This window comes from Lolium perenne, chromosome 7, assembly GCF_019359855.2.
Source record: "Lolium perenne isolate Kyuss_39 chromosome 7, Kyuss_2.0, whole genome shotgun sequence".
Classification (NCBI taxonomy): Eukaryota; Viridiplantae; Streptophyta; class Magnoliopsida; order Poales; family Poaceae; genus Lolium; species Lolium perenne.
In genome coordinates, this window is record NC_067250.2 from 79745046 (window position 1) to 79755444 (window position 10399).

The 10399-nt window shown below is 41.4% G+C and overlaps 1 pseudogene; it reads left to right on the plus strand.

Moving 5' to 3' along the window:
• The first annotated feature begins 1037 nt into the window (after positions 1-1037).
• On the plus strand, positions 1038-2638 carry LOC127316918 (acetylserotonin O-methyltransferase 3-like; annotated as a pseudogene).
• The last annotated feature ends 7761 nt before the right edge of the window (positions 2639-10399 follow it).

Sequence of the window (10399 nt, forward strand, 5' to 3'; positions counted from 1 at the left end):
TAACCAGAAAGTTCCCTTTTCAATTTCAAATTAGCAAAAACTCAAGACAAACATCATGTTAGGTGCAAGCAGTCAAAACATATATTACCCCAGCCTGCCAAGAACCCGTTTCAGGCCTTGAGCTCATCTTTGAAGGCAAGAGGAGTCAAAGATTGCATCGTTTTTCTGACAGGACTTTATTTTGGCTAATATTTCTTAGCATGAAAGACTTCCAGCCTTTCTTGTATACGGGAGAATTATGGATGCCCAGCTCCTCAAATAGGCTCTCCAAAGCTAGCTTCCAAAAGGAGCTTGAATTTACCAACAAGGAATATAATTTTTAGACCTAGAGAAGAAGTTAAAACCAATAATAATATCATGTATCAGCTTCTCTTATTTCGCTATTTTCATATCATGGCTAGTGTGCGGCCCAGGGGCATCTGCAGCTTTCTCCGACGTGTTGCTTTCGTTTCTGTCTGTATTATCCAGTGCAGAGTCCAGGCTTCGAAATTATTATACCACTTACTGTATGAAAGAGACATCACCCCACGTCAATATAAAAGAAAGATTACGCAGATCCAGGATATAGTGCTTGAGTAATCATTCCCGTACCATGGATTTGTTGAAGGATCATTTTCGTAGTATGGAGTTACCTCACCCATCGCAGTACCGTGAAAACCATGCAGACATCCCTTTTTATATCTACATATTGCAAGAAAAAAGAGCTGACATAATTTCCTGCCCACAAAAATAGTGCATACATGCATTTTACATAGCTTACTGCAAGGTGGAAGGAAGAGCACTAACTGTACACGTACCACCTCTATAAGACCCCTAGGACTATCACAGCTTTCGGCACACAACACAGCACAACAATGCTACACTTACGGAATTAGTTTACGGACTAATCTTACGGACAGGACGTGGGATCGTGCGATTGGAGAAAACAAGCGTGACAGTTCTAGCTAAATCCTCCCGATCAAATCTGCAGCTCACACGTCAGCCCGTAAGAAAAATTCCGTAGTAGTCCGTCCGTAGAAGTAGCATTATTGAACACAGCATGGCACTCGCGTGGTCTTTAACGCCCTCGCCCCCTCCATCCCTTGTTTGCACAAGCTTTGCCGCGACTCCGGCTGGCATGTGGCGCTCGCGTGGCCTGAGAAGCTCTCTCCAAGGCAGATGCCTTGACTTGTTTTAGTTTCTTTTCTTCCTATCATTTTCCAAAGTTTAAAACACTTATATGATTTCTTTTGGCATTTTTCCAATGAAAATTTCAGGTGGCCAAACTCTCCTTCCCGGGGACCGGTTGAAAAAAAAACATAGTAAGGTGCATGCCCAAACTGAAAACAATGTGATGAGTACAGAGGACTTGCTCCAAGCTCAACTTGAGCTCTACCACCACTCCATGGCGTACGTCAAGTCCGCAGCGCTCAGGGCTGCCACAGATCTACACATCCCTGATGCCATACATCGCCGCGGAGGTGTCGCCACGTTGTCCGTCATTGCGACTGAAACCGGGATCCACCCGACGAAGTACTCCCACCTCCGTCGGCTCATGCAAGCCCTCACCGTCTTTGGCATCTTCTCCGTCGAAGGCTGCGATGGTGATGCCAGGTACAAGCTCACCTTGGTCTCCCGCCTCCTTGTCGAAGACGGCGAGAACTTGTGCACCCAATCTCCCATTGTTCGTGTGCTTGTCGACCCGCTGTCTGTGACCGCTCTCTGCAGCATAGGGGAGTGGTTCACTGACGAGCGGGCGTCAGCTATGACACTATTTGAGGTGGCACATGGCTGCACACGGTCGGAGATGACAGCAATGAACGGCACAGGTGGCCTTTTCCAGACCGGCATGATCGCCGACAGACGCCTCGTCATGGAGGTCGTCCTGAAGGAGCACAGCAGCGTCTTTCAGGGCGTGAGCTCGCTCGTCGACGCCGGCGGTGGCCATGGCGCCGCAGCTGCATCCATCGCGAAGGTCCTTCCGCACGTCAAGTGCACCGTGCTAGACCTCCCACATGTGGTCGCCGGCGCACCAACCAGCAACAACGTCCAGTTCGTTGCTGGCGACGTGTTTGAGTACATACCACCAGCCGACGCTGTTCTGCTCAAGGTACACACTCGTAGGACACCTACTGCATCCAGACGGGTTCTTTGTTGTTTGGTCCTTTAGTTTTTACACACACGTACCATCTTGTTCTTCCTTTTTTCAGTGGGTTATGTGTCTGTGGCAAGATAAAGATGCCGTCAAGGTATTACGCCGGTGCAAGGAAGCCATACCTGCTGGTGGGAAGGTGATAATCTTCGATGCCGTGGTAGAGTCTGGAATGTCGCAGAATATTCTTCTTAGGGAGACGCAGGTTCTATTTGATGTCCAGATGATGCGCGTCGATGGCGGCGAGCGAGACGAGCAACAGTGGAGGAAGATATTCACTGAAGCTGGATTCAGGGACTTAAGATCACTCCAATGTTGGGATTTCGATCGATCATTGAAGTGTACCCATGAATGCTTGCCCTAATATAAACATGTATGGTTCGGGGTGGTTCATTTGCTACTGAACCTAGCACATGGTTTTATGCCAAAATCAGCTCACCTGTGAGCTCTTCTTTGTATTTGAGCTCTTTCAGACATCCAAACTGCTATGGATTTTATTTTGAGCCACACGAGATTTTAGCTTCTATCCAAGGACCTTTGGGTGAATAAGTTTCTATCCACACGGTAATGCCCCGGTCATACACCTACAAGTTTACAGCAATCTACTTGTACAGGGAACACCCTGAACTAGCCGAGGTGAATTTTCGGAAATCACAACACCCCTAGCCATGACCGGACCCTAGAGTGGAACGCCCCCGATAGCCTTGACGTCCAATGCAAATCTTGGCCCCAAGCTAACTTTGACATGGAGAAATGGAACAGAGTGAAGGCAAGCAAATTGTCAACAAAAAAAAGAGTTGCTATTACGCACATGTCGCTGTTGTCGTTGATGTCAGTTTCTCTCTCATGTGCCTTTCGTCAAGTAACTCTCATGTGCCTTTCGTCAAGTAACTCAACTACTCAGGGCTCCTTTGATTCAAAGGATTTGCATAGGAATTGTGTAGGATTTGGTTCCTATGGGAAAAATTTCTATACATGTTGTTTGATTCATAGGAACATATCCTATAGGAAAAATTCCTATAGGAATCTTGTAATGTAATTCCTATAGGAAAAAAGCATTAGCTCATACCTCATGGAAAAATTCCTTTGCTACAATCAAACAAACTTCATATTCCTATAGGTTTCAAGAAGATATGCCATTCCAATCTTATACCTTTCCTATTCCTATATTTTTCCTATCCTTTAAATCAAAGGAGCCCTCAAGGGCATCCAGGAAGCAGCATCCAATTCCTTGTGGCAAGCTGCATCGTCGTCCTCCAGCAGTTCCATGGCAGCATTCAGGAGGGATATCCGCACACCACACACCACCACATTGTGGGTGGCTGTGCCGACTTAGCACTGCCCCTGCCACTGGGGCGCAATTCAAAGGTTAGGCTCAACATCACATGCAGGAAGGGAAAATTAACACGGATTAGATTGCAAAGCTACTGCGACTGCCAAAGCCAGTATTACTCACTTGGTCATTTGGTCAAACAACTTGCGTGCAGCGCATGAAACATCACCACGACCATATCAGTGCGCGTGACGAGAAGATGATGCGTGGCTACCTTCGATTCAATTGATGCCCAGGTAACACGTCCAGGACGCTATGTCCGCATGGGTTGCTCCGCTTGTCCCTATGGGGTTGCTCCTGGCCGCCAGCATCCACGATGCAAGGACTTGAACAGCCGCCCGGGAGATGATGACAGCGGTAGAGAAAACGGAGGGTGGTGGCAGGAGGCACCTCGTCGGGGCGGTTGAAGATGCCCACAGGAGCACCCTCGGCGGTTCAGTACTCCTGTGGCAGACCCGGAGGCGCTGAGGTCGCTTCTAGCTAGGAGACCGGCCGCCAGTGCGCTTAGATCGTGTCACCGCGCTCCGAGCAAGTCGGTACAAGTTAGAGTGCACGGATGAATGACATACAATGCAGAAAGAGGATAGGTACGATGCTGAGAAAAACGCACCATCCAATCAAATTCAGAAGATGATAATATTTTAACAACATATGTCTATCCTAAATGACACAGATATCTAATGCGTTGCTTGAAACTATACTTGAAGTTTCAGACCCATAAGAAAACTAAAACCATCTGTTGCAATAAAAGGACGATGCACATGTACACAACCGAGGATGAAGATGGTTGGTGTTTCTATGCTACTGATAAAGAGACGATGCATGAGTATACGAATAGTATGCTTCATTGAGTTTTTTTCATAGATTTGAAAGTATACCATTGTCATCCGCACTAACGATGCCTCGGGTAGGCGCTGCAATCCAAGAGGAACAAGTGTTAGTGCAGATGATAATGACACTTTTAGATCTATGAAAGAACTCAATAAAGCTTACTACTATACTCATGCATCGTCTCTTCATCAGTAGCATACAAGCAGCAATCATTTTCTCTCCAGTCGAGAGTACAATCGGATTAGGCCAATTCTCGAGAGTGCAGGTACTATGATTTATGCCAGAACGTGAAAAAAGTATCACTTAAAATTTGTCCTATCAAATTACACAACCAAGGTTGTATCACACAATAGTGGATATTTTTTTCACTTCCGTTATATCCACCGTTGCGTGATATGTAAATATATTTATGGCCCCGGTTGTGCACTATTGAAAGGACAAAATGCAAGTGCTATGACTTATTTAAAAATGTATGTAATTTTGACGATTTCCATATAATTAGAAACATTGGTACTTGAACAGGAACATACTACACTGTAGCGTGATTGCTTTTATAAAGGTACCCCCCAATTTGGAAAAGCAATTCAACTTCGGTAAAATGTTAGCGAAATTTGATGAATTGCATGTGTAAAAAGTCACTTTGCAATATATAATTAGTGAAACTACTTTTCCAAAAGTTATCATTCTACAGTACAGTCAATACCCATTTAAATAATAATGGTTTTTAGTTATGTGAAAATTGTCACTTTTTGAAATAAATCATATCACTTAAAATTTGTCCTTGTCATAATACCTAACCGATGCCACAAATACCTATGAACATCACACAACAGTGCATTTTTTCACTTCTGTTATACCCACCCTTGCATGATATGTAAAGATATCCATGGCCTGGGTTATGCACTAATGACAAGGACAAACTGTAAGGGCTATGACTTATTTAAAAACATATATTATTTTGACAATTTTCATATAATTAAAAACATTAGTACTTGAACAGGTACAAACTGCACTGTGAAATGATTACTTTTATAGAAAGGTACATTTGTTAATTATATACTAGATTCAAAGTGATTGTTAGTTATGCAATCCATTAATATTTCACTAAATTTTAGTAAAAGTTCAATTGTTTTTCCAAATAGCAGAGGGCATTATAAACCATAAGTCTTAAGATGGAAGTTCAAAAATATCGATTTGATATCATTCTGCAGGTAATATGCTTAAAACAAAAGCAAACTGTAGTTTTTTTTCTTATAGCCTCCACAAGCCCAGCTGCCCTACCGAGCATACCGGTCTCCCTACCACTTGCACCAAGCTGGGCATACCGGTCTCGCCTGAGGAATAGTGCCCCCCTATCACCTGCACCCGTGCATACCTCCGCCTCTTACCTATGCATGTTGTTTCCCTAAACCCACTACATCTTCCGTACTCTATACCCAATGGTACTCTAGTTCTACTTGGTGACACACTCAGTGAGGGAGGCGTTAATAAAGCCATTGAATCAACACTAAAATACCAATGTGGGACTAAAAGAGATGAGTCAGTGAGGGAAGAAGGCACACTATGGTACCCTATGGTACTTTATTTGTATTAATTTATTTTTCTATACACACTAGTATAACTTATATACTAAGTACTTTGTTTCTATGCAACCATGTTTGGATCCCTTTTTAGGGTAGAAGGCTAATCCAAAGGAGGCTAAGCTGAAAATAGCTCAGCTATACATTAATGATGAAAAACATGTGATCATACAAGTAGTAACTTATTTTTCATATAAAAAGGATGGAGATGTTCACATACCGTCTTTCTTTTAGAGTGCGCAAATGTAGCCGGGTTTTGCAGCAAGATTTGTTTGCAACCATATGGAAACAAAACTAAAGATTCAATGAGCACCTGGGCATAAGGTGAGATACTTACGGGTGGAAGAACAAACGAATCTGTATTTGTTATCTCACCATGAGATGGCCCTTCCATGTCTTTGTTTTTGACAACATCACCAAACTTCTCATTTGCGGGTGAGGCATCAAATTCAGCAATCTAAACAAGGACAATGAATCAAATAATTTCAATGATAATTTTTTATTAAATGATGGAATAGTTCAATAAGTACAGTCCTTTATTTAATTTATAAAATACTAATCACTTTGATTTGTTACAAAACAAGCAGTGAGGTATTTATAAACATATTTGTATGACCAAGATACTAAAAATGTTGCGATAAAATTATATAAATTAGTAAAATAAGTACATGGTGGTTTCAATTATGTATTACATGTATCCTGTCTTACAAAGAGCTGCTATCCCGTGCATGTAATGGTGTTTGCAACGACGTCGACAGATGCATGCAGCACAACTTCACAATCATGTTTGCCGGTGACTTCACAGGCTCTACTTATGTCACTGTTTTTATATATCTCTTCTCTAAAAAAAATCAAATCTAGTTTCTCATTTACTCTAGGTCCTATTTTTGCGTTAACTCTAGTTTTACTATGAGTGAAGTTAGCTCATCATATTCATCAGATGCTTCACTCAAATTCAACATTTCCTTGAGATGGCCTTCTTTACTCTCGGTAGAAGTTAGCGCATCATTTGTAGTCAAATTGAAGCTTTCCTTGAGTTGAATATGATACAGAGTAAAACAATAATTAACGCAAAAATTATAAAATAAGGAAGTAGAGTAAGTGAGAAAGGGGATTGGGATGAACTAAAAAAGTATATAGGCAAATAGTGTCATAAGTAGAGACACCGGAGTCACTAACAAATTGGATTTTGGAGTGCATACATGTTAACATGGTTACAAGCACGATAGCATGCAGGGGACAACAACTCCCTAAAGAATATATAGGTCGTAGCTTGGCTTTTTTCAATTACCTCCTCCTCCGGTCAACTCCCACACAACATGTATGGAAAAAATTCATACAAAATAGGTAACAATTAATTGAGATTCCTAATGCATGGCCCCAAGGATTTCTTAGATTTAGGAAGCAATGTTTTTCTTTCCTTAATTAAATATAGAGAGTCAACCAGATAGATTTGTGGGATTTGTTATGGTAAGTTAGAAAGTTATCGATTTCCCTAATTTTAGTCTTATGTCAAATCGTTCAGCCAGGGGGTCTTGTGTAAAAAATACTCTTGCGCTAATTTCCGTGCCAAAAAACTATAATCATTATAAATTGGAACGAAGGGAGTATAATTTACCACAACATTTTTTAGCAAAACTCTAAATTCAGAAAAAAGAATTAACAATTAACATAAATATCATCTAAATTACCGATAATTTGTCCTTGTTTAATATGGACTTATTTGACATTATTACAGGAGTTTCTCATGTTCATAAAGAAAAGTCATGGAACCTTTGACCTGAATTGGGTTCGATATTTATCATCAAATAGCGTTCATTATAAACATAGCTCATAAGTTTTACTTATATTCAAATAATTGTTATTTGCTTTTTATTATTTAATTCATCTGCCGGTAAACAACCCTTTTCATACACCAAGTAGAAACTGAAGTTATACTGGAGTACAAATACCATGGTTGAAACTTGCATTAACTATTAATTCTATCATGCATATTTTAATTTAGTTTTCCTTGGATACCAGAAAATTATTAGTAAGGTATAGTTGGGCTTGGAGAAGTGTTAAGTGCAATCGTCTTATCTCCTTAAGGCACCTTGTATTTCTAGTTGTTCTACTAGGTTTCAACATAAACTAAATCTGCCACAAGTGTGTCTTTGAACTGCAATTTGCCTTTTAGGTCAATGTCAATGTATGTCGCATAGCTGTAAGGGTAGAACGAGTCCAACTTCAAATCTCCTATTCAGATCATGAATAAGATTTTTCATTTAGTTGACATGTAAGATTTTTCCCCTCGAATATGTCTTGATAACATGTAAGCATGATTATTGCTTATATTTTTTTCGTTTTTGCTTAAAAATATCCACCTCCCCCGTGAGGTGGTATTTGAGGCACCGATTGTGTACTGTGAATGAGGAAAAAGTTGTAAGTGATACGATTTATTTCAAAACATATTTCATCTCGAGAATTTATAATAAATCTTACTCCCTCTGTTCCATTATATAGTGCCTATAGATTTTTGGCACGGAAATTAGCGCAAGAGTATTTTTTACACAAGACCCCTAGCTAAACGATTTGAGATCAATGTAAAATTTGAGAAATCCATATCTTACTAACTTGCCATAACAAATTGGGACCTGAACGATTTGGGATGAACAGGGAGGGGGTAATTGAAAAAACGCTAAGCTACAACCTTATATTCTGAAACAAATGTCAAAAATCTATAGGCACTATAGAAAAGAACGGAGGGAGTATTATTTTAAACATATGAGCTACTCCCTCCATTGTATGAAACATTTCTAAGATTTGTCAAAATTCAAATGTATCTACATACTATTTAGTGTCTATTACATCCAAATTTTGATAAATCTCAGACAAGTTCGATGGGACAGGGGAGTACAATGTGACACTATAGAAAACTAGTTCTACTAATCATTTATTGGATGCAAAGTGATTGACTTAAAAATGCATTCCAAACTGTGGTGCTTTCCTTCCATAGAATGATATCGATTTTTTTATACCTTCCTCTAACTCGGCTGCCCCGTCTGATACCAGACCCATACCATCGAGGCCCAGCCACCTCGTCAAACACAAACCCCATGATCCCATTCTCTTCTTACGCCACCAGAATTAATCACAAATCCAATGGCTACACTTTTCCTATTTCCAGATGACATGATTTTTCGGTTTTACAAATAAAAGAAACGTAGATGAATTCGAAATTTCGAACACGATATGAAGTTTAAGATTTACTATAAGGTAAGACAATGGAAGAAGATAAACCTTGATCGGCCTTGGGGGTCGCCGGGTGAGATAGTAGCATGGAGACGAAACAAGGTCGATCGATTTGTGCTCTTAGGGCATGTACAGTGCTAGACTCTTAACAGGACGCTTAAGCTGAAAAAGGACCGGTCAATTAGTCCTAGCGTCTATGTAAATTCCCAAGCTCCAACGCGCGTCTATTTTTGAGGCGCTTGCTACTCTACCTAACTTCAGCCAGATAAACCTACGGCAAGGCAAAAAACTAGCTAAGCGTCTGGCGCAAACCTTGGCGTCGAAGCCTGCAAATTAGCGCCCATCGGCCGGGATTCTAAATGGTAACTTCCTATCGACCGGGAACCAAATCCTGGCGCCCTTCCTTAGCGTCTTGCATTGTAGATGCCCTTACCGAAACGGGGTAGCCGTCGTCCACTCGTCTCCATGCCCTCGATGGATCGATCGATCCAGTCGAGGCGGCCGCCGCAGGGAGTGGCGAACCGGCGAATGACGGTTTCGCGCGACGTGAGGCGATCCGATCCGATCTGGTGGCGTAAGGGCATGTACAATGGTAGAGAAGGCATGCCTTCCCTTATCCCGCCACATAAGCTAGAGAAGGCATTAGATATAAGTCATACAATGCATTATCTCTTCCAGCCATCTCTAACAATTAATACGAATAATTAAATTTTGGTAGGAAATTTGTTGCTAAGGGAAGACATATGTGATACAATGGAGAAAATAGTCTTCCCTTATTTCCTAAGAGATGATCCCTTAGCTAAGGGAAGACAACCTTCTCTCTCTTCGTTCTCTCTCCTCCAACTAAGCAAAAATCTGACGTGGCATCTCTAAGGGAAGGCTGACATCACCGCATTGTACGTGCCCTAAGAAGAGAATGGGATCGGATCGAACCGGCGAATGACGGTTTCGAGAGTTTTTTCTTTGGAAATGAGATAGATCGGCGGCCGATCAGGAGAGACCTATATATAGGCACCACTAGGGATCGGATCGGCATCCGATTTTCTCTTCCCATCGGACTAGTCCTACACCGCCCGATTTGTTTATCTCCACCGTATGATGACCCAATAAAAAGAGGGAGTGGACTGGTAGTTTTTTTCTAAATAAACATAGTCTGTTAAGGGTTGCTAGAAATCCCGTAGATCACGTCTAGGCTGATTCTGATCCGACCTCTCGGGATTATTAGGAAACAAATTTCGGAAGTTATGGAAAGTAATAACTCTATAAAAGTCAGATTATACGCCATATAGTATG